This window comes from Porites lutea, chromosome 3 (genome assembly GCF_958299795.1).
Source record: "Porites lutea chromosome 3, jaPorLute2.1, whole genome shotgun sequence".
In the NCBI taxonomy this organism is placed as follows: Eukaryota; Metazoa; Cnidaria; class Anthozoa; order Scleractinia; family Poritidae; genus Porites; species Porites lutea.
This window is the reverse complement of record NC_133203.1, coordinates 26,823,690-26,851,191: the sequence shown is the minus strand read 5'-3', so window position 1 is coordinate 26,851,191 and position 27,502 is coordinate 26,823,690. Positions and strand designations below refer to the sequence as shown.

Here is a 27,502-nt window from a genome sequence, read left to right as displayed (position 1 = left end):
TTAGGACTGGGGCCTTGATACCTCCTCAATAATTATCCGGGACACTGAATTATACCCAGTGTGAGCATCGCCCAGGGTTTTGCCTCTACACTGTCCCACCCATAATTCCACTCTAACCGCGCCTTGTGGGATGTTTTCACAGTACCCCTCAAATGACCGATGATGAAGCAGATTGGAGTTCGCAGATGAACGCCAGCTGTTGTAAACAGCAGCCTCAATCGTCATTGGTCCACTGCATTCATTTCCATTTAACTTGAAATACCACCGGTTGCACTTTAAATCACCAACGACCCTCATGTTGCCCTGGAATGAGACTCTGAGAGCTGAATTAGACTGCAGTTTGTTAAACGCACAGTCCTGGAATAAAACCAAACGAATCAAACATTACTTGGAGCCTCCATATGTGCTGTACCCTTGAGTGAGGGTCTCAGTGGGGTTAGCCGGTAGCTGTAAAACGGCCAAAACCTTAGTCGATAGCCGTAAAAATTGAACAATTTTAACCGCTAGTCGTAAATAGAGAGCAAAAAGAGTTAACCGTAAAAGAAACTGTTCCCTAGATTTGCCACTTTAAAGGGAGGTACAAAACTCACTTATGGTTGCGTTTTTTATTTCCCGGCTAGTGTGACTCCGTACGTACGTTAGGCGAAGCGCCTTTTAGGTGTTGACCAAGACCTAGGCTCCATTTCCTCCACTCCTCTTGGGAAACTAATAATTTTTTTTCCATAACGAAAGTGTGGCTTTTTGCTGGGGATTAACATTTGCGATTTTCAGGAGGTCATGCCCTCAAAACACTAGTGAAACAACACACAGAGATGTCACTGTTTGTAAAACACGTTGCCGATAAACAACATTTCCCTGTTTTTTCTCTGACGCTACGGTAGACATTGCCGTCCCTGAACGGAGTCTTTCCAAGCAATCTCGGTCAAGGCATTTCGGTGGCGAACTCGCTAGGACCAAGTGACCCGAAACGCATTAGCCGCGCGAAATAATGGGGTCTACGGACAAGGCAACGGCAGACAGTCGTTCCGTACAGTCCTTCGCTATCATTTAAAACACTGGACACCAGAGATGGATTATCCGTCTGAGACTAGTCTGTGTACAGTAGCGCCCTCCCCACAGACACCCCTTCTCCGATTTTTTTTTCTGAGGGGAGGGGGCGGCTGTACACAGGCTATCTGGAACGGGATAATCCCGTCTTGAAACTGTCCGTCGAAATTGTCGGATAAAGTCAGGCGGATTGTTCATTCAAAATTAAAACTATTCCATTTTCAAATTACGAAGTATTACCTATCTGACGCGAATCATCAAACGGAAAACCCGTCTCACACGAGTAATCCGTCTCTAGTGTGAAAACGGCCATTTCTGTTATAATGGATGTCGCGTCCCGGCCTTGAGTTGGGCATTTGCGTGTCCGCTTTTGCTTTTTCACAAAGATTATTTTTAAATTGACTATTGACACTTTTATGCATAAAATAATATCAGAAGTGAAATACTTCATAAAAAGTATGATCTATCAAATGTTAAAAATTTTCACTAAAAAAAAGAATAGTTTGTTTCATCCCGAGATGATCTGAAGACTTTTTTTCGATTTAAAGATACAAAGAATACAGGTAAATTAATATTTAACTTTTTGAAACAAAAGAAGTTAATTTTTAACTTTTTTGTTAACCGTAACTGAAACAAATTAACCGATAGCCGTAAAATAGCCAAAATTTTAGCCGATAACCGTAAAAGCCACCACGTCATTGAGACCCTCTTGAGTCAACCCATTCCCGTAAAGAATTATTTTTAGAACAGGCTTTTCCGCGAAATTAATGTGTTTCCGAGGACGTCCGCATATTTCCGCAGGGAGAAAAAAAATGGCGACGGAAGAAGGAAATTAGCCAACAAGTTTACTCCTTGTTCCTTGACCGTGGCTTCTGCCTCTGTCCCTTCACTTACAATCAAGGGAAGCTGGTTTCGAGTTAATATAGGTAATAAGTAATCTGGCTTAAAAAGATTGCTATATTAATTTTGTTGCAACGCACGAAGTCATGTTTGCTGATCTAGCACTGTTGAGATGTTTAAATTTTGCTCGTAATGTTGTATTCCATCGTCATTATTTAAAAGGAGCCTTTCAAAGAATTTAAAAATGAAACTCTTTGATGGAGAACCAGACTTTTTAAAAGTGAATTGGAGCGCTCACAGTAAGGTCTGTAACGGTTGATCGTGGAACCGGCAATGCTGTTGCAGGACTATAAATTTTTTTAATAAAGGTTGAATCAAGGAATCGGAGGCAAATTTGCGCCTTTGTAAGTAGCAACTGTTGTGTTTTCTGTGACTTATCTACCGCAACCTGGAGCAGCGAAAAACAAGCTGTTTCCCTCATTATTTTGGAGGATTTCCCTTAAAGAAGCAAAACGTCCAAGTGAAGAAAGGTATCGGTTTATGTTGTCCGGATTTTTATTTATTTTGATGGTGCTATAAGTTATTACTTCGTTACCACAAGACGAGAAACCTACAAAAAAAAACCTTTGAGTGCAGAATTATCAAACTCAGAAAGAAATTAAACATTGTTTGGCAATCACACTATTTCTCATGATACTAAAAGATTTCATGGTCGTAGCATATACTTGTAGACCTTAAATAACTGCAAAAAGAAAATGCAAGAGGACGTGACATGCTGAGACATCTAAACTCCGCTGTGAAACCTCTGAGAACCTTTCTTTCATCAGGTGTCAAGGATTTTAATCTTTTGAAGTCGCTAGCCCCATCGGCTCGCTCCTTTTTTTAATGTTATGACTGCTTGTTATTTTCCTTGTTTGCATGTAACTAAGTTTCTTAGTAGAGAGCGAGAAATACGAGGCTCAGTAGATTCTGTATTGACAGTTGTTGTATTGTGTGAATGAAACCGTCAGAGTATGTTAGGTACGCAACAGTAAATTAAATACTTTAACTCAGTTTTATTTTAAAAAACCAATGCACATTTCGGACCAATATTGTGTCGAGAAGTTACCGAATAATTAAAGGTTTGGCGCCTACCGTAATTCGCATTTGGTTGTGCTTCGGTCAGAGGTCACGTTTTTTCGCCTGTTTTTAGTGTAACATTTACATTTTCTTCGGTTTGTCGGCGCTCGTGATTTCATTTACCCAAAAATTTTGTTTCGCTGATTGGAATAAAAAAGAATGCTTTTTCAGGTTAAAGAAGCCTTGGTGTTCAAAGCCATGTACCAATCTGCTTTTTTAGCTGGTGAAAAAGTGCTAAATTTTGACGGTTGATTAAGCGATTTTGAGTCGACAACTTTAAAAATTTCTTAAAAAATCTCTTGTTGACCAAATCGCGAACTAATCAGTCAAAATTATAGAGGGAATATAGTGAAAATATGAAGTGTCATTATGTTTTAGTAACCAACTTTATTTTAAAATAAACGAGCCACTGAATATGACTCTAATTTTGCATGATTTTTGCCCATTTTAGGCCTCGGGAGGTAAAAAATTTGTTAAAAAAATATTATTCACTCGATCGTACTTAAACCAACGATTATGTAACTAGGGCCCATAGGGTCTTATTCTGGCTGAGTTTGAGGCCAGGTCATTTTTTGACGATTTCCACGTCTAGTTGATATTTACGCGTTTACGCGGAGCCGCTCTTAATTCGATATCATGCCTTTTGAACATCTCGTTTGTTTTGTTTGATATGTCGTCTTGAAATATTTGCCGTTGAGATTATATGTTATCAAAGACCGTTTTCTTCCACAGCCACATTAATTTGGCTTATAAAACTCCGTTCGTAATTCGCGACCTCAGATCTCGCACAATTACAGCCGCCGCAAGCGAAAGATGCAATCCGTGTTCGATCTTTAACGAAGTCGTAAAAGCATACTTTGTGGTTTGATGCAGTGTGGTCCTTTGTTGAATCAGCAAAAAGCTCCAAAACATTGTAGAAGTGAGTTAACCAGTGAAATAAGGTAACTAAAGAGCTTGTTTTTCGATATTTATTTACCCGCTGTCGAGAGCCAGGACTCGGTTTTTCGTGATAAAGCTTATTCTCGGCTTGCACTGTCACGCAATGAAAAATAAAAATGCAAACCATTCAATACAGAAGGACTGGAATCTGGGAAATGAAAAACGATAAATATACAAAAACCCTCGTCAAGAATCAGGTCTGTGAAATATTTCAAATGCGAGATATTGGGAAAAACGGTTTACCTAAATGTATAAAGCGTTGTATGGAAACGCCACGTTGGTGTCCCTTTCAGGAACACCAATATGGCCTCCGGATACCAACAGAAACATCTGTTTTCGAGTTTTCCTACTAATGCGTGAATTCTTCGCTTGAGGAACTCATAAAGATTACAGTAATATTTATTCTGAGACAAGGAATGTTTAGATTGCAAAATCTCCCAAAATCGGTAATGTTTTTAACCCACGTAAGAGCTTTCCCGGTCGCCAGCTAAATGCCGCGTCACGCAAAAGCCTGGAAATTCAAGCGTCCTCTCTCGCAAAACGAAGAACCCTTTCGAACCAAAAATTTTTTTTATGTAAAGATGTTTAGGTACTGTAATACCTCGTGAAAGTGGAAACTCAGAAGAATCGATAGTTTCTTAGTTGGATTTTTGGTGACGTCACGTGCAACCCAAGAATGATATGCAGCTTACTGTCAAGATTACAAGCAAACTTGAAGACATCGCATGAGTGTATCACCTTTTTCTTTTTGCTACTAGGCTTTACGCGGATTTTTTTAACTCGATGGAAGATCAGAACCAGGGGGGCGGGGGGGGGGAGGTGTCTCCAAGGAAATCTGTGGTACAGTCCGCCTGCCAGTATGACGTCACGTCTCGCGTCATTAACTTTCAAAATGGCGAGCAAAGTGTTCATCGAAGAGACGGACAAAAATATCACGGAAATACTGTTCCGATTTCTTGGATTTGGAGATTTTAAGGTTTCTGTTCTCATAGAAAACTAGAATTACGTACTTTTTGGAATGAAATGTCCAGTGGTGTAATGAATTTTAAAGATTCTTTTCTATCGTCGAGCAAATTTTACGTGCAATCATACCGACCGGTCACACTTTTGAGGGCCAGTGCACAGCGAGATTGAGGAGTTTAGACACAGCAATAGGAGGTTCATCAAAGGATTTATTATACTTTACATTGTGCGTATTTTCAGCTCTTCAGATCTAGTGAAACCCCATATCATTCCTCTCAAAGTTCGCTTTGCTGTAGCGTTTGGGGCAAACCCAGTAGAAATTTTAGGGTAATAACATTGATGATTAAGACGATGTACAAAAGGCAAGTTTAACTTTCGCCAGTTGGTCACTGGTGGGTGTTGGGTATAAATTAGTACAGTTTGTGGTGTACTGTGTGTTGTTTGTCATGATGTCAACTAACATGGAAAAAAATTCAGCTGTTTCAGAGGAGGGACATGTCTTGTAAGCTTATGTTTTTTTTTTTTTTTTTTCTGGTCGTAAGGTTGGCCAGTATCGAGATCAAGAGCTTTTGAAATCAATTTTCCAAAATAAAACTCGGGACTTAAGATTAAAATATATATTGATCCAAGTATCCAAGTGCATGACCAGCAGGACTTAAGCTTAAAATATATATTGATCCAAGTGCATGATCAGTAGGGTCCACATTAAGAATAAAGAAAAAAAGGCCAAAAGGAAAAATAGTGTTAAAAAAGAGAGACTAAACAGAGAAAAAAATGGTACAAAGAAACAGAAAACAGCGTCGCCGGGAGTCGAACCCGGTTTCTCTGCACGTTCAGGCAACTCCTTGACCGCTGCACCACAGTATCGAACAGTGACACGCATGATTTGAAAGATTAATTTTGTCATATCAAAACAATTTTTCTCTGCCATAGACGCTGTTTGAAGCTGGTGGAGCTGTATTTATCATGAATTCAAATATAGATTTGAGGAAAATTAGCTTAAGGGCGTATTTCAAAGCTATTTCGCATTATTTCGGGTTCAACGGGCCGACTCGATGTAGATAATCGATCGAACTAGCTTTACTGAATTTGGTGGAGAATTAGGAGATCAACAGAAGCCCACACTCGAAGGGAATGATATGAAGTTAGGCCCGTTTCATTAGCGAAAGAATAGATGAAATATAAACATGTGTGATCTGAGAATGGAACTTCCCATTCTGGAGACTAGACCTCGCCTATTTTAGAGAGAAAAAAAAAAAAAAGATTTAAGTTTTGATGACTTTGCCGGTTCCGTGAAATAGATGGCGATCCCGCAACACGGCCAGCAAAACAAATTAAAAAAAAAAATTATACAATCACGGACACAAAATATCAAAACGGTTTACACAAGCAGATTATAGCAACACCAAAGCTCACACACATTCGATCAAATAAGCGATATATAGCGATATTAATATTTGCTAGCCTCTAAGGTTTTCCCCGACCTCGCACGTCCAAATAACTGTCGTATCCCTTGCTAATTTGGACAAGCGACCCGAGACTCTTGCCCGTTACTATGTGACGTCATACTGGCAAGCGGAGTGGTTCAAGAAACTTAGGTGGAAAACAATAGAGTTACTTCCCCCCCCCCCCTCCTGATCAGAACTATCATCAGATAAATCTTCCACGCTGGCTACCGCTATTGTTGGCAGCAATTCAAATCGCGCGTCTGTGACTCGACGTGTGACGTATGATCATACCTCTGTTCTGATAGGATATTACCAAAAAGGCGTGAAAATATCCCGCGAAAGCTATTTCTATAAATAATTTTTCACCGAAAAGGGTTGACTCCAAGGGCTTATATGGGAGATGAGGGCTCCAAGTAATCGGCTCCTGGACTCTGAGCGCTGAATTAGACTGCAGTTTGTTAAACGCACAGTCCTGGAATAAAATCAAACAAATCAAACATATTGTAGTAAGGCAAGCAACCGCGTGTGATGATTGATACGAACAACTCCAGTCAAGATTACTTCCTTATTTCGAAAAAAACTCCGTAAGAGCTTCATTTTTTGTTGTCCTTATCCACATGACCAGGAATCATTTCATCACGCACGATGGTTTTCCTTTTCCAAAGTAGAGAGAAATGTAACTAAGTTATTTATGTAATGTGTTAGCAAACGGTGAGTGAGAAGGGAGACGTTCCTCTTTGAAATATTTTGATTTAGAGAGGAATTACTTTCCTTTGGAGTTTGTTATGATTCTTTTTCTAATTACCTTAATCTTTCCGTTATCAGTACCGCTCTCTGATTCCCAGACACATTGTTTCCAGTTGGTTTGTGGTACTACACTGGCTTGACTTGCTTTGGCGCTTTTTCCTTTCTCTCCTTTGTCTGCTTTTCTTCCTGAATTTCCCACAATGCCTCGCTGTCCTTTCATTCCCAGAAGTCCCTGTTGACCTTTCATTCCCTTTGTTCCTCGGGGTCCACTCTTCCCAGGGGGCCCTTCGCGCCCTCTGTCTCCTCTTGGACCCGGCATTCCTTGTGATCCTTTATCACCAATTTGTCCTTTTACACCTTCCCTTCCCTGGGGTCCGTGTGGCCCCGGAACGCCCGGCACTCCCGGCAAACCATTTGATCCTGGAATACCAGGGAAACCCAGCATAGATCGCTGAAAGTAAAGATGACATGTAATTAGCAGAGACGAAGATGACACGGGATCTTAAATGACTCGGGGGGGGGGGGGGAGAATGTACTCCTGGGAATTCTAGATGGGGATGTGCCACATCCTGACTCTATTTCAGGCCAAAACACGTCATTTTTTACACCCGTTTTCAGACTTGGCCCCTAAAATCCATACCAGTTTTCAGACCTTGTCTCTAAGGAATTATGCATGTCACCATTATTTAGATAAGAACAGCAACGAAAAAGAATTCGCATAATTATTTCTCTTTCCTTCTCATTTGGAATTGAAACGATAAATACGTTCATACACGCCCGTAGCTCCCTCACAAACAATGATTCCACACCAAAATGAACAAAGTCTGTACCCGCCAACCGTCTCCCTTGTTTCCGAGGCACGGAATGGACCTTGGACATCATAATCCTATTTAAAGCGTTATCTCGCCTCGAATGGACTTGGATGGAATCAGAGAAAATTAACAGTTAACAATGGACAGGCTTTAGGTTTTCGAGGAAAGATCATGCTGAAAAGAGAACTTTTAAAAAACTGCCATACACTTTTAACGGGTACTGTTTAGTAAATGATCATAACGACGTGAGAGTAGTAAAACAGTTTCCGGAAGCTACGGCGCAGTTCTCCTTTTTTATATCTTTACGCATGTCTTACCTGGCATAAGTCTTTTAACTTTGAGGCGTCAGTTTGTTGCTGAGGTGAGGTGGTTGTTACCAGTGAGCCGCCAAAAAAAGAGAGAATCAGGAAAACAGCGAAATACTGAACCATGGCGGTGAGACTTGAACGAGAACACAGCGTTTTCTGAAATCAGTGCTACGTGCTCATTCAAATTATAGCAAACATTTTAAGTAAAACCTCTTTTCCTGTATATGTTTGTTTGTTTTTGCTTGTTTGTTTTTCCTTTTATGGAAATTTTTTTGCATCTTCTTATTCCCTGTTTATAAGCCCGCTTCAGAACACTGAAACAGGGTCAAAAGATGAACATTCCAAAAATAAATCACGGAACATAAATTGTTAAAAAGGAACAAAGTTTTATGCATGCTATCACGACTTTGCGTTTCTAACGATACCCGATGCCTTTCCTCTTTAGTGCGCCAAAAATTATACTTTGCCTTTAGTCCAAGTTGGCTATGTTATGTTGTTAGTTCAGAAAAAAACAAGGTATACCTTGGAGAAAGGGTGGGAAGGGGGGGGGGGGGGGCGGGGCTCTCTATAATAACCTATGCGGGGAGGTTCTTCCCAACAGGGTACATCTTTCAATTCAGGACAGACTATTCCACGTTCTTTTCTTTTTGTCAACTTTTGATATACAGAAGTTAAGCAGTTGGCACCACTGAAAAGAAAGGCCTTAAAATTAGTAAAATTGCCAAGCGTTGAAAGTGATTTGTTGAAAAGTGACGAAGATATAGGTCCTCAAAGTCGCGCGAAATTTTATAGGACCGTTTGTATGGTTGGTGCCGGACACAAAGTTCATCGACATCGAGTTATACCCAGTCCTGTTAAATTTGGCTCATTCTTAACAGAGCGTCCTCAGTATAACTATTACCACAAACTGTTGCTTATACAAAGGCGTACAAACAGAGGGGCTTTAATATCCGAGGGGGCCTATAGATGGCATAGAAAAAGCGCTTCGAAATGAGCTGTAGCATTGCTGATCAAAATAGATGTTTTTGCATTTACTGGTCGTTAATTAAGGCTATAAATCGAATTCAATTCAGTTCAAGCAAGAGGGGAGCTTATTATACCCGGTGGGGCTTATATTCGGATTTTTTTTTCCGTTAACAGGCATAATATGGGCCCATAACTGAAGAGGAAGACTTATGCGGCGTTTACGGTGTTTGCCGGCATTGGTTCAGGCCAATAGACGGTTTACGAAAGGGTACCCCGGCTTTTCTGTCGAAAATGATATGTTTAGCATTAATGGGTTAGTCCTCGGGGGTGGCCTCCCCATCTTCGTTCTTATTTTAGCTGCAGCGGACGTTACATAACGGAGAACGTGACCCTACTTTTTGAAACGTATACTTGCTGCAAAGCAGTAGCGAGTTATTTATGTTAGAGGCAGCCAGTCCTCACTGAGAGATAACAAAATTGTGATTCAAGCAGCAAGTAACATAATAGAGCTTAAGCAACAACAGGGGAAGGAAGAAGGAACTTGCTCTTGTAACTGGAGAGCTCTAAGCCGGTTTTCACACTATGATTTTTCGAAAGAAAAACGAAAAGATAAAAACTGGCCAAAAACCGCCTAGATTAAAATAAACCGTTGTATCACCATATATTTTATTTGGAAATCGGGCCTACAATCGCTACGTGTAAACTAGCCTTAAAACAGCAAAACAAAAAATCAAAATGAATTACAACTTTTTTATACATTTTATTACTATTTTCTACTCAACTAAGTCGTGCAATGCGAACACCCAAAGACGACTGACTTTTGGTTTCCCTTTTTATAAAACTTAAACGCATTCCGTATTGTCTGATATGCTTTCCACTCGCTAATCTCACAACCACAAATGCATGTACACTGATGAATTATTTTAAAGTACAAAGGTAACTTGCCTAATGATTTAATAGCAACATAGTAAAGCCCCGCCATACGACCACCCGTTTATACGACCACCTCGTTGCTACGACCATATTCTGTCCATACAAACGTAGAAATCGCTGACTTATTTTTTTATTGTTTTGAAAATCGCCCATAAAAGCGACCACCCCATTATTACGGTCAGGATTTTATAGCCCAACAGTGGTCGCATTGACGGGGTTCCACTGTAGTTAACTGCTTTATGACTCACGTTTGAGGATCAATAGTGACCTTCACTGGGCCTTCACTGAGCTGAAACAGGGCTAATCGGATAACAATGCGCTTAACATTAACCGCGTTCTGCACTTGAATATAAATATTTTTAATTTTTACTGTAAAGCCATTCTTAACCGCTTTAAACAACGTATTCACATGTATATCATAGTCATTAAAATAAAGAACACAAATAGTTACGAATAAATAAGAATTGTTTAAATAATTAACACTGTTTATACTTGTTTCCTCGTAGTTACTAAAACATGGAACGACCTAAAACCACCTAAAACCATCTACAACCACCTACAACCACCTCAAAAAATTCAACAACCACCTACAACCACCTCAAAAACGTCTACAACCACTCGCAAACAATCTAAAACCATCTAAAACAAGGTATAAATGTCTGAAATAAGGCGAGACGACAACATGTCACGTACATGAAATACGAGAATCGAACAAAACATCCACTCCCCCCCCCCCCCAACATCTTACTCTCCCTGGTGCCTTGTATCATCAACCATTGGCTTAAGTCACGAAATGAAATGCTAGATCATGCTAAGTACATTAAAAGACTTAAAGAACTTTACAAAATGAACTATCAAGTCACAAAAAATAATAAGATAAAATAACAAACTCGTAGTCGAAAGACTGACTTGATTTGGCTCCTGGGTACCAGTGAGACGTTTTGGTTCACGTTTCATTTGTTTACGTAATGGCACAAGGTAGGGTTTCTCTCTCTCTCTCGGAGTCTGCTTCACTGCTGTTTTGTTCTGAGGTGGCGGATTACATTCCTAAGAGCAAGTTAATTTTTTTAGCTTCTGTTTATCATCCGCCAAACATGTTTGTACAGTTCCAGGTGACTCCTTTAGATGAACCCTAGTGTCTTTCACGCCCGTTTCCTGTGTCATCACGCAAGGCTAAACTCCCTTGCGTCACGACACAGACGGAGACTAGTAGGTGTAATCATTGTTAAAAATGTTATTAAAAAAATCTATAATGCAATGGATTCAGAAGAAAACAAGTTAAGACGAGCCGAAATTAATAAAAATGGTTTGAAAAATTTTAATAGTGAATGATTGTATTTAAATTAATTTACCTGGATTTTTATATACCTTTATTATGTTTTGGAACCCAACTCTTAGCTCTTCTTGGGAGTGATGGGATATGCGCGCTTCTTATTTTCGCTTTGCTCGTTGTAAATACGTCCCCACTATACTATCTGAGAGACTGGCACAGGCTAGAGTAGTTGGAACTTTACGTGCTAAACCGGAACGAAAAATTTGGATCACATATTCGGGTCTTCCCTCCCCGCCAAGGGCCGTGACTGGTAAGAGCGTTTTGATTCATTTTGCTGAAAAGAATAATCAAATATCATTACATAATGTTTTCTAATTCTTGCAACTGTAAACGGGTTAATGAGGCCCTGCCAGGGTAAATTCCGACAAGCGACATGGCCCAAAAAGTAGCGACAGAGCCTAAAATGAAATCGCGACAAACCACCTTCGGCCAAATTGCGACAGTGACGGCAAAGCCGAGAATATGCGACAAAGAACGGTGGTTTGGCTAATTTATCACCAGTCTGAATGCCAAGAAGAAGTAATTTTTGTTAATTTTCCTTGCGCTTCAGAGATTGTCTCTCGTCAGGGAGTTTCAGTGGACCCTCCTGAGCGCGTCGCGTTGGCCGGTCGCGTATTCATTTACGCAACCCCGCACAACTCCTGGGAGACCTTGGAACTAGGTTGTCCGTCAAATAGCTTAACTTTACGCACGCTTTACATCTCTTGTAATCACTGCTTTCATATACACTATAATGCACCTTGTTTCCCCCCTCAGCGTTTTGCATAACCATTGTTTCCAAATTCTCCAGGGTATTACAGTCGTCCCAAGAGAAATCGAAAACAATGGTTATGCAAAGCTTTGGGGAGGTAAACAAGGTGCATTATGGTCTATGTGAAAATGGTGAATACTTTGCTTGTTCCTGAACTTCTCACATCCTTGTCGACCTCTGCCCGACGGTGACAACAGTGGAGAGACCAGGGACCAGGTAACTTAACCAGCGACCTTCCAACCGCTCTCACAGAGTAGACCACCGTTAACCGGCCTTCGACCGTGAAATCTGGCAAATCTAGGATCAAAAATCCGTTTTTGGATTCGCCGAAAGGAACACACCCTTAAAATGTTTAACGTGGATCACTTAGGGTGTGTTGACAGTGTTCCTTTAAGCGAATCCAAAAACGGGTTTCTGATCCGAGATTTGCCGGATTTCGCGGTCGAAAGGAACGTGAAATCCGAAATTGGATTTGTGACCTTGGTAACCTTTCGCAAACGTGTGCAATATGCATGACAGCCTCAGCCTCTCAAGAAATGACATTTTTTTCTACTGTTTGACAAATTATGCGATTATACCGTACAGAATTTTGTGGTCGGCAGTTCGAATAACGACGATGGAACATACTGAACAGACCAAGAAAGAAGCGCGCTAAAGCTGAAAATTATCTAAAGGTTGTCGGGTCGGTTTGATCCTGTTTCGTAGCTCGTTTTTTTATGTAACACGATCGAGTGCCTATCGCGTCCACAAGCGAGTTTGTAAAAAGATAGCAGCTATTTGTCCCTTTTAGCGACAAATGGTCTGCACATAGATATTTTACTGTACCACTATGAACAATCTCCTAGTGTTTTCAGATGTTTTACGGCAAATGGCAGCAATTAGCAAACTCTACGGGAAATACAGCTGGATCATCTGACTAATTTCGAATCCACTGTGAATGGAACAGCGTAGACCACTAATCCGTTAATCTGGATTCGGATTCTTCGGATTTCAAATCCAATGTGAATCCTTTTCCTTTTTCAAAAAGGATTCACCAGATCAAAAATCCGTTTTTGGATTCACCGAAAGGAACACACCCTTAATTGTGAATGGCGATGTATAGGTGTTCTATACGCGAAAGGTTAACTGAGAAATTGCATAACTGTAATGGTTTCTTTACAAGGCATCGCTATCCCCCTTTTCTAAAATTCCGACAAAGACAAAGAATTTTCGTTCAATTTCCGACAGCGACGTGAAGCATTAATAAACACCGACACGAGACGTTTTAAAATTCAGACGAGCGACATGGGAGCCCCCCCCCCCCCCTGGCAGGGCCTCGTTAATAGCTGTATAAAATCAGGCTCTACAAGTGAGACACGTTCACACTAGACTAAAGGATTCTGCGGGACTACATTTTAGTTCACCCTAAAAAATGGGGAGGGTGGGGGCTAGGACTAAAAAAAAGAGGCTAGTAGAGAAAAGTGTGGGCCGGGGTCGGAGGCTAAGATTGGAAAGTAAAAGAGACTGGTGAAAACGATATAACATGGTGGAAGTAGATGTTTTGTTCGATTCTCGTATTTCATGTACGTGACATGTTGTCGTCTCGCCTTATTTCAGACATTTATACCTTGTTTTAGCACAGGTAGCCCAAGCTCACTATGAGAGCCCTGAACAATATTAAACTACTTAGCGGATTAATTATTCATACAGCAAGAAAATTATAAGATGTTGTATGGAGAAATATTCTTTGCTCACTAAATAAGCAAAATGTACATTGAATAGCGCTTTGAAGCTTACCTTTAGCGTCTTCTTGTTTTTCTATGTATTCTGACTGCATTTCAGACCTCCAAGGCACTGTTTAAGGCCTTTTTTGGAGCGACAGTTTTTCACCCAGATGACAGTACAGAGAAGAGAAGAGAAGGTTGGCAAACCTCTCTTGACCGGCTCCGCTCTCGGCGGCGATAAATTCCGTGACATTTGCGACATGGAGACAATTCCGCCAGAAACAGATGTCCTGATAAATAACGCACATTTTCCATCATTCACATCGCCAAAATTCCCATTTCGAAGGTCCTAAATCGCCAACGAAGTGGGCAATACACGGCTGAGGTGAGGCGAGTCGAGAGCAGACCCGCAACGGACTCCAACCGTCATGTCGACAATTCAAACCGACGCGGGCTGGCAGGGTCAAATTGTTCAACCGTCAAAGGACAATTGGAGCATTTAGCCTACTGGGCACAGTAACTGATTTTTCACTTCTCACATTGCACTCCGGGGTCGCGGAAGTCAAGCATCGCGAGTGATAGTGACATGTAATATCAAAACATGTCGCGTTGTTAATGTTTTGATCCGACAGTTTTGCCGGCTAGTCTGGTTCAAATCAAATAAAAGAGTGAAACGGTTTCAACGGCTTCACTTGCTGCAAAGAGTTACGAATACGATTATTCTTTATGATGCTTTCCAAGCTAAAGCGCTTAAATGAAAATTCGGTGGACGATTGTTTTGTGCCTAAAAAGAAATGTGGCCTTGGTTATTCTCTTGATGCAAAGTTCTGGTAAGAAAAAATAATACCCTGGATTCGCCTTGATTTATCTTCAATTCTTAAAGTTGACTGCATAATATTTTTGTTGTTAGGGTCTGTCGTAATTTTGAAATTCACGAGGGCAGCTTCACTTCTATTGATGAAATAATAGAGCAGTGGAAAAGCGATATAGAAAAGGAAAATATTTCTGAGGCCGGTTTGTCACGCACTTCCATAGGGCGAATTGTCCATGACCTGTGGGGAGGAAAAAGTGTTCGTTTTAAAAGAGTTGGCAAACGGGGGGAGAAACCTACGCAGGGTTATATAAATATGAGGAAATCAGTGGGCACCACTTCTACTACCGGATCCATAAATGCGGATGGGAAAAAGTATTCTATCGACTCTATACAAGCAGAAGTTGTTTTAGAAAACTGAAGGGCAATATGAAACAGCGAGACCTCGACATGTTTTGATATTACATGTCACTATCACACGCGATGCTTGACTTCCGCGACCCCGGAGTGCAATGTGAGAAGTGAAAAATCAGTTACTGTGCCCAGTAGGCTAAATGCTCCAATTGTCCTTTGACGGTTGAACAATTTGACCCTGCCAGCCCGCGTCGGTTTGAATAGTCGACATGACGGTTGGAGTCCGTTGCGGGTCTGCTCTCGACTCGCCTCACCTCAGCCGTGTATTGCCCACTTCGTTGGCGATTTAGGACCTTCGAAATGGGAATTTTGGCGATGTGAATGATGGAAAATGTGCGTTATTTATCAGGACATCTGTTTCTGGCGGAATTGTCTCCATGTCGCAAATGTCACGGAATTTATCGCCGCCGAGAGCGGAGCCGGTCAAGAGAGGTTTGCCAACCTTCTCTTCTCTTCTCTGTACTGTCATCTGGGTGAAAAACTGTCGCTCCAAAAAAGGCCTTAAACAGTGCCTTGGAGGTCTGAAATGCAGTCAGAATACATAGAAAAACAAGAAGACGCTAAAGGTAAGCTTCAAAGCGCTATTCAATGTACATTTTGCTTATTTAGTGAGCAAAGAATATTTCTCCATACAACATCTTATAATTTTCTTGCTGTATGAATAATTAATCCGCTAAGTAGTTTAATATTGTTCAGGGCTCTCATAGTGAGCTTGGGCTACCTGTGGTTTTAGATGGTTTTAGATTGTTTGCGAGTGGTTGTAGATGTTTTTGAGGTGGTTTTAGATGGTTGTTGAATTTTTTGAGGTGGTTGTAGATGCTTTTAGGTGGTTTTAGGTGGGTTTAGGTCGTTCCATGTTTTAGTAACTACGCACCAAGATGCCGCAAAACAAAGGAAATTATAAACAACCTCCTTCTAAATACATTTATAGACATAATAGTCTGTTCACTTTTAAAAGCTACTTCATTATACTGAACTAGTACTAACAGAAAAACATTTAATTATTCAGTCCTCTGCACTATTAGCTTTCCACAGTATCCGCTTTATCCGCAGGATCTTCGTCAAACTGCGACCTTTTCAATCCAAGAAATCTGAGAGCATTTCCGCCTAACAATTTATCCTACAACAAGAGATGGATGTTGAATTAAAAGGTTTTTATCTGAAGTTAGACTATTCACAGTCCCCTATTTCTTCGTAAGATCGACAGGATACTTGAACCGAGGGAGCGGGCGTCGGGCATAACCTATCCATGATGGCAAACCGTAACGCAAAGTCTTAGATCCCGACGATCTTACGGAAAAATAGGGGACTGTGAATCGAATGATGAACGGGACATTGGATGAATTTGATGAAGAACAAAACACCCCCCCCCCCCCCGCCGCCCGAACAATTACACAATTACTCCACTTCTTTTCCAAAATAACAGACCTATTGATTGGGATGTCAGTCAAGTTCAAGTTCAAGTTCATTTCGCACTATTTAAGTTGGTACAGTATAAGATGGCTTACAGAATCAGTGGGTTAGCAATTGATGAAAAGTAAATATAACATACAGGTTTGTTGATATGTGCAGAGAGACCAACGTAGCCGAAGCTTTCAGAGTTTTCAAGTTCAGTTCAGTCCTATTAGACACAGACTTGATATAGAACTATCGTAGACGGAATTAATGGAGAACAATTTCGTATCTCCACTACTGGGGGGGGGGGGGGATTAAGCTATATTCAAAGGGATGGGAATGAGCGAATTGGGACAAAAGTCAAAACCTGGGGAGAGGGGTGAGGCCTATTTCTCTTTCTCTTTCGATATAACGAAGTCCTCGGTATAACGAACGACATTTTCTGCCTCAGTTACAGTATAACGTATGCAAAAGAACCTCGATATAACCAAACCTCGTTTTAGCGAACGTAATCGAGGTTCCACTGCAATCAAGCGATACCAGTGTTTATAGAGAGGAGAAGTGTGACGTCACGTTACCGTGGTAGCAAAATTTCTGGATCACAACAGTAGGGAGTTTAAGCAACGAAGACCGCAGCGTCCTATCAATGGCAAAAAAGAACCGAGAAACTGAATGTGATTGTTCTCTTACCCTAAGTTCCAGGTCGTCTTTGTACACATCCTCGATGAGATTTCCTGGATGATGTTCTCCGAGAGGAAACGGGTAGTCACTGCCTAAAATAACATTCTTCTGAAAAAGAAAAAAAAAAATACACATCCTGGATAATGATCCTACGCTTAGTGCGATGAGAAAATTGGGAACTTGAAGGTTTATTTATTTATTTTTTTTTTTTTTTCAGTATTATGTCTGTCCAGAGGACAAGTGCGCTTCGTACACAAACGAAAATTGTTCAAACACACAACTTTAACGGGGACTCTTGCACACGTCAGCTCGTTCTTGATCAACACAACAAGTCACAATCTCCTCATGGCTTACTAAAACTTCACCTTGTCAGTAAACTGAACCTACGCAAAAGAAAAACAAAATCACTGTCGGGGTGGAAATTGAAAAGTTGTAGGAGCTCTGAAAATCTTACCATACGGCGAGAAACTCTCCGACCAAAGCGTTACAAATAATTACGCACATGGTTTGTTTCACGACGTTTTCACAACGAAAGATTTGATGACTCGAAACAAAATTGCTACTGCTGCTTAGCCAGTTTCTGTACACTTAAAAGACTCTTGGTAAATGGATTGGATACATCGATCAGTTATAGTGCCATTAAATAACGGTAAAAACGAAACGCGAACTGTCGCAGTTATACATGTACCAGCAAAGAAGCCATAACTGTTTTAAATAAGAAGTTGCGTCTTTGTTACCATGATAATTAACCTTTAAGTCCCAATATCTACATACAAATTCTCCACACTGTTTTTGGTGATAATTTTATCAACTGTCATAACCATTTCCCTTGATAGTGCTGATATTGTGAGGAGAAAGTTCATATTGGTCACTCTTATGACTTATTAAAAGGGTTAAGACATTTTACATCACATTGATATGGCACATTTTGTCTATTTATTAAAGGGGCTACGTCATGGTCATCGGGTTATTTACTGTTTTAGGCCAATTCTGTGCTGAGGTCGTTACTTAGAAGTCACTGAACTCTTTACCTGACCAATAGTGTCAACTAGTAATTTAAGAGCTTTTTCATCATGGACAAGACCATCTGTATAAATTTGACCAATGTACTTTCTGCAACATTCAATATTATAACGAATGATATATTTAAGGTTCTGTTTCCGGGGAGGGGTACTTGGGTAAATTTTTGCTAGGTATGTGGCCCTGGCCTCTCAGAGCCCCTACCCCATTATAGTCTATTTTGTGACCAATTATAGACCCCATCTTAGTCACTTTTGGGCAAATATGTAATTTTTGCGATCCCAACTTAGCCACTTTCTATTTTTATGAATCGACCCATTTTTTTTTTAAACCGAATGACGAACACTTTCCCGGTACGTTTGTTAGCCGCTAATATGAAGACGTCTTACCCCAAAAAATCCAAAAATGTGCGAACCCATTCTAGTAAATATGTTGAAAACATGTGCAACCTCACTGTAGTCAATCCAGTTGTGAAAATGCGACCCCATCTAGCGTCACATCCCCATTAGGCTCTTATAAGGAAGTACCCCCCCCCCCCCCGAGTTCTGTTTGTAGTTTAGAAGGTATTGTGAGATACATAATACATCTAACAAAATAAATTAAACACTGCTACAACACAGTTAATTCGCACAGACACGGTTGGATTCGACAAAAGGGGCCGTCTTAGGCCCGGTTCAGACGCCGAACTTTTCATAAGCCGAAACTAATTCGAATTAAGGCCGACCCAATTATTTAGACCAGCTGAATTGATTCAAACACGCCGATCTTAATTTCGGCTAAACTAAATTCAAAAGGCTAAAAATGCTCATTTCGGTCAAACTGCTTACAAAATACGTAAAATAATTTAGGCATTAGGTTCGATACATGAAAAGTTCGGCGTCTAATTCCAAGCTTTTCGAAAGTCGCTCCAAAGGCGAAATTCCCAGCCAGGCTAGGCGAAACTGGAACGGCTGAGCTGTGTCCAATTGAACCAGGCGTTCCTAATTGATTCATGACGCCGAACTTTTCATGTACTTTATTCAATGTATCAGGTTCGGCTCATGAAAAGTCACAGGGTCCAGAGGAGATATGTTTGTCGTTAGAACATAAAAACCCGTCGAAAACCTCTGAAAAAATGGGTTATTTTGATAGCGTTACAGTTTCGTTACACATTCTATAGACCGCATACCAAGAGACTGAGGGCTCGCAAGATCGGCTTACAGTATAAAATACGGAAAGGGAGGAAACAAATTGGGGCCGATTTTCGAATCCATGAAACTCACATGGAATTGAATGAAGTCGCCTGATTTTACTAACCTGATCTAGAATTCTTATGCATTTGCCAAATGCTGTAGGAAAACGGCATAAAAAAGCGTTGAAATTCATTTTCGGCGACCGAAATTTACGGCTTCGAGATAGCGCTTTCTTTCGCTGTGCACCGCAACAGATGGTGACGGAAATGACGTAGTAAAGTAAATGTGCTCAAAAGCGGAGCAATAAAAGGGAAGCCTACACGACTTTTGACCCATGTTAAAATGCTGCTCGTTCCAATAAAGTTTTTTTTCCTCGGCTGGGTAGATTATGCTCTGGAAGGTTCTACAGCAAATGTGATTTTAGCGGGAATTTTAGCCGCATGTTTCACACTAAGAGGTCATGACACATATCGATTTACTATGGTTATTATTTCTTGTCGGCAGGATTTGCCCTCTGATGCAATCTTTCTTTGACCTCTTTTGAAGCGTAAAGCTTTTTTTTACGGCCGAACAGGAGTTCCAATTTTCTCCAAAGTGCCTTCTGGATCTGAATAACTAAGCCATTTTCTTTAGTCCGGGAATGTAATGTTTTTCTGCAATGCTGTATCACGCTGGGCCCAGCTCGTTAGTTTTGTTTGGAGAATGTTAAATTGTTACGGATAGTGATTTACGGGTCGTGTGTACTCTTGCAACAAAACGTGACACTGAGTAGAGCGGACGCACAAGGCAACTGTAATATCATCACGACGGTGTCATTCTTCGGTGGTCCAACTATAATACCTCTTGCGTCTTTGGCTGTGCGTTTTGCGACTACTGGGAAGCCTTCGCACAAGCAAACCTGCTTAAGACATCGAAGACTGTTGAAACGTACAACAAATGTCCAGTCTTGAAAGATCTTCAATTCAATTAAATCTCTGTTGCCTTCTCATAGATCTCTGAGATCTTTAAAACTCTCTCCGCAGCTGATGTTTTGATTCTTAAATTAGCAGCGGTCTGTTGCTTTTGCGTTTCTGGTCTCATTCACTTCCGTCACCGAGTGATGCGGTTCACAGCGAACGAAGTCACGTGGTACAAGTTTCCTCCCTTGTCGTTTCTTTTACTCGGCACTTCGTGCTTCGGTCGCCCTTCTGGCGGCTGCCTTCGGTCACCCTTCGGGTGACGTGCTGTAAGCCGATCTTGCAAGCCCTCAGTCTCTTGGTTTGCGGTCTATAGAATGTGTAACGAAACTATAACGCGATCAAAAGAACCCATTTTTTCAGAGGTTTTCGACGGGTTTTGATGTTCTAACGACAAACACATCTCCTCGGTACCCTGGCGTCATGAATTAATCGTTTCGATAACGTCCTGTTCGCCAACGTCTTGGGTATCCTCCAACCCAAATAAAAATCAGAGGAGTTCCTATGGGTCGGTGCAGGGTCGACACTTGTTTTACGTTTGTAATTTTTATTATAGGTCCCTGTTTTGTTGTTGTTGTTGTTGTTGTTGTTGTTGTTGTTTTTGTTTTTGGCTATTTTAATCTTTTATTAGTTCACCTTTGGCTGAAACATCGAGGAAACGTTTTTTTCGGTTAGGATGCTAGAAAAGATAACTCTCCAAAGACGATCAGTTGCTATCAGGTTAAGACAAAAGTGTCAGTATTTTCAAGGAAACCATAAAAAACACAGAAAGGATAAAGTAGTTAAACTTTGGAATAAAAACGTTCAAAGCAATAAAAGCCTTCCTAATTAAAAAGAATTGTACTCTTGACGGAAGTTCGTGCTGCGACGGTCCGGCATAACTTAACTTGATATAACTTGCTGTATGGGCATCCTTTACCGGGATCGAACCGGGAATATACATACGTTTTCCCCTATCGGGTATACCCATACGGTATCCCCTACTGGGTATACCCATACGGCGCTGATGATTTAGGTATCCAAAGATTTCTAAGTTAAGAAACTCTGGGAACTTCAAGTTACTTCTTTCTTTATAAATGCACTCGAACAGGCAAGGCTACAAATAGCTGCATTGGATAGATCGATATTGTGAGACTGTACGGGAATTTTTCTGTTAAGGAGCGGACATAAGGAGTTCAATCTTGTTTGTTAACAAAAATAATGGACAAGATTTGTACATACTGTAAGATACTGTCTTTTATTGAAACAATGAATAGAAAGCTTTAATTAATTAATGCCTGACACATTGAAACAAACTAAACTGACAAGCAAGAAATAAAACAAAGATGCTATTAAGGTAATGCGAAGGTTTGACAAGAATCTCAATGTTACGAATAAAAACATTCCATTTTTCTACTGTTTGAGAGGTAATCTAACCTGCGTGACAGGCTTTTGAAAAGGGAGGAAAAGGAGATTCTCGGTGCGTGAGAAACGTGAAGGGCGCGCGAGGAATGAGGAAGGAGAACGCGTTCCTCTTCTCGCTTCCCCGTCGCGCGCGGTCTCGCTCTTACATTCCCTTCCCTCGCTGCCTTTCGAACGTTTGCCACGTATGCCAGAGATTATCAAGTTATTCTATCATCGTATTCATCTTCCTAGCTAATTGATATAAATTTTACAAGGTGCGATTTTAATCCTCGAAATCTAATCCGCTTTTAATAATGATCTTGCCTCGAAGCGGTTTGGCTACAAAAGGAATCGTGCCGTTTGATTTAATTAAGCACGTTTTAATTAAATCGTTTTCACTTTCGGATTGGATTAAAGATTTTCCAGACGAAAATATTTTAAATGCGATGGTTACCTTTTCCGCAGATTTTTTTGTCGTTGAGATGAAAGATTATTTCACGACCTCTACTTTGACTACATATTATAGACTTAGGAAACGACCGACAATCTGATGGTATCCATGGTAACCCGAGAAAGAATGAGTTCCCCTGAAGCTTTAGTGATATATTTTGCATCCATAACATTTCATCTACAAAAAGTATCGCCAATCAATCGCTCTTAATCATAGCCATTTTGTCTCGTCAAGCAACGAGAAGTAGCGATACGTGACAAGACAGGCTGCATCGGAGACCAATCCCCTACGGGCTCAGCCGGTTATTGTGTGGTCACGAAAGGTGCCTCCCCACAATCAAGCTAGAGAAGCACTGCGTGACAAAACAAAGAGCTGCTGCACAGGACTAACATGACATAACAATACAAAATCATGATACTGTTATTAGAGTTTACTATTGACAATCTGATATAAGACGGAGGTAGTTCTCAAAAGGGCTTAAAAAAAAAAAAAAAACTTCCTTGCGCTTTACAGTCTATATTTGTAGAATGCTATTCTAAGGAAATTAAAACGGCGCCAAAGTTAAGGACTCCCCTTGTTAGGACTGGGACCTAGATACTTCTTCAATCATTATCCGAGATACTGAATTCCACCCAGTGTGAGCATCACCCAGGGTGTAGCCACTACACTTTCCTACCCACAATTCCACTCTAACAGCGCCTTGTGGGATGTTTTCACAGTATCCCTCAAGTGACCGATGATGCAGCAGATTAGGGTTCCCAGATGGCCAGTAGTTGTAAATAACAGCGTCAATCGTCATTGGTCCACTGCATTCATTTCCATTGAACTTGAAATACCAGCGATTACACTTAGAACTAGTACCTTCGACCCTCATGTTTCCCTGGAATGAGACTCTGAGCGCTGAATTAGACTGCAGTTTGTTAAATGCACAGTTCTGGAGTAAAATCAAACAAATCAAACATATTGTAGTAAGGTGAGCAACCGTGTGTAATGATTGATACTAACAACTCCAGTCAAGATTACTTTCTAATTTGTAAAAACTCTGTAAATGCTTCAATTTCGTTACCCTTATGGCCAGGAATCATTTTATCACCCAAGATGACTTTCCTTTTTTCGTTCAAAAAGAACCAAAGTAGAGAGAAATGTAACTTAGTTATTTTATTTTTGTAATGTGTTGGCAAATGGTGAGTGAGAAGGGAGACGTTCTTCTTTGAAATATTTTGATGTAGAGCGGAATTACTTTCCTTTAGAGTTTGTTATGATTCTTATTCTAATTACCTTAATCTTTCCGTTATCAGTACTGATGCCTGATTTCCACACACATTGTTTCCAGTTGGTTTGTGGTACTACACTTGATTGACTTGCTTTGGCGCTTTCTCCTTTCTCTCCTTGTCTCCTTTTCTTCCTGAATTTCCCACAATGCCTCGCTGTCCTTTCATTCCCACAGCTCCTTGCTCTCCTTTCATTCCCACAATGCCTCGCTCTCCTTTTATTCCCACTGCTCCGCGCTCTCCTTTCATTCCCAGAAGTCCCTGTTGACCTTTCATTCCCTGAATTCCTCGGGGTCCACTCTTCCCAGGGGGTCCTTCGCGCCCTCTGTCTCCTCTTGGACCCGGCATTCCTTGTGATCCTTTATCACCAATTTGTCCTTTTACACCTTCCCTTCCCTGGGGTCCGTGTGGGCCCGGGACGCCCGGCACTCCCGGTATCCCATTTGATCCTGGAATACCAGGGAAACCCAACAGAGATCGCTGAAAGTAAAGATGACTTGTAATTAGCAGAGACGATTGTAAATGACTCGGGGAGGGGGGGGGATGTACTCCTGGGAATTTTCGGTGGGAATGTGCCGCCCTGTTCCCCAAATCCTGACTCTATTTCAGACCAAAACACGTTATTTTTTACACTCGTTTTCAGAGTCTAAAATCCACACCAGTTTTCAGACCTTGTCTCCAAGAAATTATGAATGTCACCATTACTTAGATTAAGAACAACAACGAAGAAGAATTCGCATAATTATTTCTCTTTCCTTCTCATCTGGAATTGCAGCAATAACTAGTACGTTCATACACGCCCGTAGCTCCCTCGAAAACAATGATTCCACATCAAAATGAACAAAGTCTGTACACGCCAGCCCTCTCCCTTGTTTTCGAGGCACGGAATGGACCTTGGACATCATAATTCTATTTATAATAATAATAATAATAATAATAATAATAATAATAATAATAATGATAATAATTTATGAACTTATTGTGCACAGCTTAACATGAGAATGATCAGATGCGCATTACAACTGCATTACTTTACAAGAATTTAATAAAAGATAATGCATTTAAAAATAAAAAATAAAAAGAATATATATGCATGTAAGTAAGAACTGAATATAAAATTGCTCACCAATATAAAGTTCTAAAAAGATAAGTCTTAATATGCGCCTTAAAACTGTTCACATTAGTAATCGTACGAAGTTCTTTTGGAAGAGAGTTCCAGAGCCTTGGCGCTGCTACCATAGAAGCTCTATCACCTAACGTCTTCGATTGAACAGCTTGCATAAAAAGTAAAATACTACCTGAAGATCTAAGGTTATATAAGGACGATTTAAGTGTTAGTAAATCGCGTAGATATTTAGGAGCAAGGCCGTGAATTGCTTTGAACGTAATAAGCAGTATCTTAAATTGTATCCGGGCTTTAACAGGAAGCCAATGCAGACCACGAAGAAGGGGTGAGATGTGGCAAAACTTAGGGGCATTACAAACTAGCCTGGCTGAGGCATTCAAAACTCTCTGCACTTTGTTAAGCTGGTAGTTGGGCAGCCCATACAAAAGACTGTTACCATAATCAACACGAGATGTAATAAATGCATGGACAAACATTTCCGTTGATTCTCGAGGCAAATACTTGCCTAATGGTAAAAGGCAACACCACATAACTTGTTAATATGAGTTGACATAGTGAGCTTCTCATCAAACCATGAGCCTACGTTTTTAGCTACTGTTAAAGTTAAAGCGTTATCTCGCCTCGAATGGACTTGGATAGAAACAGAGAAAATTAACAGTTAACAATGGACAGGCATCAGGTTTTCGAGGAAAGATCATGCTGAAGCGAGGACTTTTAAATAAACTGCCATACACTAGTAACGGGTACTATTTAGTAAATGATAATAACGACGTGAGACTAGTAAAACAGTTTCTGGGTGTACCTAATCTACGGCGCAATTCTCCTTGTTTATATCTCTATGCATTTCTTACCTGGCATAAGTCTTTTAACTTTGAATCGTTTCGTTGCTGAGGTGAGGTGGTTGTTACCAGTGAGCCGCCAAAAAAAGAGAGAATCAGGAAAACAGCGAAATACTGAACCATGGCGGTGAGAATAGCACGAGAACGCAGCGTTTTTTGAAATCCGTGCTACGTGCTCATTCATTTTATAGCAAATATTTTAAGTAAAACCTCTTTTCCTGTATATTGTTTGTTTGTTTTTCCTTTTATGGCAATTTTTTGCATCTTCTCATTCTCTGTTTATAAGCCAGCTTCAGAGTACTGAAACAGGGTCAAAAGATGAACATTCCAAAAATATATTACAGAACATAAATTGTTACAAAAGCAACAAAGTTTTATGCATGCTATCACGACTTTGCGTTTCTAACGGTAGTCGATGCCTTTCCTCTATAGTGCGCCAAAAATAATACTTTGCCTTCAGTCCAAGTTGGCTATGTTATGTTGTTATATCAGAAAAAGTAGCAGCTCCATTAAACTCCAACTAAACAAGCCTCAACGTGTCTAATGTTAGTGGGCTATTTTTAAATTCCCGTATCTTATACCTTGAGAGGCGGGGAGGGGTGTTTTGGCGGGCTCACTATAATGACCTATATGAGGAGGCTCTGCTTAAAAGGGTTCCTCTTTCAGGATAGACCATTCCACTTTTATTTTTTTTTTATTTTTTATTTTTTTTCACCATTAGAAAAAAAATGCCTTGAAATTAGAAAATTTGCCAAGTTTGAAAGTGATTTGTTGAAAACCAACGAAGATATAGCTCGGCCTCAAAGTCGGGAAATTTTACAAACGTTTGTATGGTGAGGGGTTGGGGACAGTCCCCCCCCCCTCCCCCCCCCCCCCCCATGACACCCACCCCATCACGTACAAACGTCAGTAGATTTTCGCAACTTTACGGAGCTACATCGTCGCACATTTAAGACGTAACACTTTCAAATTTGGTAATTTTACAGCCACTGAAATGAAAATTATATTAAAATTCATTAATTAAACGCTACATGAAAACGACGAGAAGACTTCCTGTTGTTGCTAGATACGTGTGAGAGGTATGATGTTATTGAGATGATTGTTCGCGCAAAAAAAAAGAAAAAAAAAAAAGAAGAAGAATAAAACAAAACAAGAACAAACAAAAGCTTAGCAAAAAGTCTTTTTTACGGCCATAAATCCACAGACGTCGAGTTATTTCCAGTCGTGTTAAATGTGGCTCATTCTTAACAGATCGCCTTTAGTTTTAAACTATTACCATAAACTGTCGCTTATAAGCTGTGGGATTATACATCTTCTTAAGGAGTTTTTAGAAGGCGTATAAAAGGAGGGGCTTTTAATATCCGAGGGGGCTTATTGATGGCATAGAAAAAGTGCTTCCAAATAAGCTGTAGCACAGCTGATCAAAAAAAGGTGTTTTTGCATTTACTGCATAATTAAGGCTTCAAAACGTCATTATAAATCGAATTCAATTCAGTTGAAGCAAGAGGGGAGCTTATTATTCCCGGTGGGGATTATATTTGGATGTATCTTTTTTCGTTATTAACTACAGCCATGATATGAGCCCATAACTCAAGAGGAAGGCTTATAAGTGCAATCATATAAGACGATTATCTGCCCGACGCGAACTTTCCACCGGATAACCCGTTTCAGGCGGATAATCCATCTTTAGTTTAAATACGGCCAATAGAAGGTGGACAAAAGAGTATCCTTTCTGTCAAAAACGGTAAGTGCAGGGTTAAGGGGTTAGTCCTCGGGGCAAAGCCTCCCCATATAAAACTGTGTTGAGTAGCCTCCCCGTCTATTACGATCTGGAGTCAGTCAAAAAGAGAGCGCATCGTCTTCGTTTTCATTTTTGCTTTAGCAGACGTTACATAATGTAGAACGTGAACCTACTTTTTCAAAATATACCTGCCGTGAAATACTGTTTTCTACTAAACTAAGGCTTGAACCCAGTCTGTCATTACCTTAAGGGCCCTAGCTGAAAAATTAACATACCGTGACGACCGATTATAAGCTCCCCCCCCCCCCCCCCCTCCGCCACTTCCTTTAAACA

At 40.5% G+C, this 27,502-nt stretch overlaps 1 protein-coding gene and 1 pseudogene across 1 annotated transcript in view; both read right to left on the bottom strand.

Annotated features, from left to right (window-relative positions):
* Positions 1-23,940, bottom strand: LOC140932062 (uncharacterized; annotated as a pseudogene).
* Positions 10,142-27,502, bottom strand: part of LOC140930802 (2-amino-3-carboxymuconate-6-semialdehyde decarboxylase-like) — a 116,730-nt gene continuing 99,369 nt past the window's right edge. The window contains exon 14 of the transcript XR_012164887.1: positions 10,142-10,195. The gene's annotated coding sequence lies outside the window, so the exon portion shown is untranslated. The remainder of the gene's footprint in view (positions 10,196-27,502) is intronic.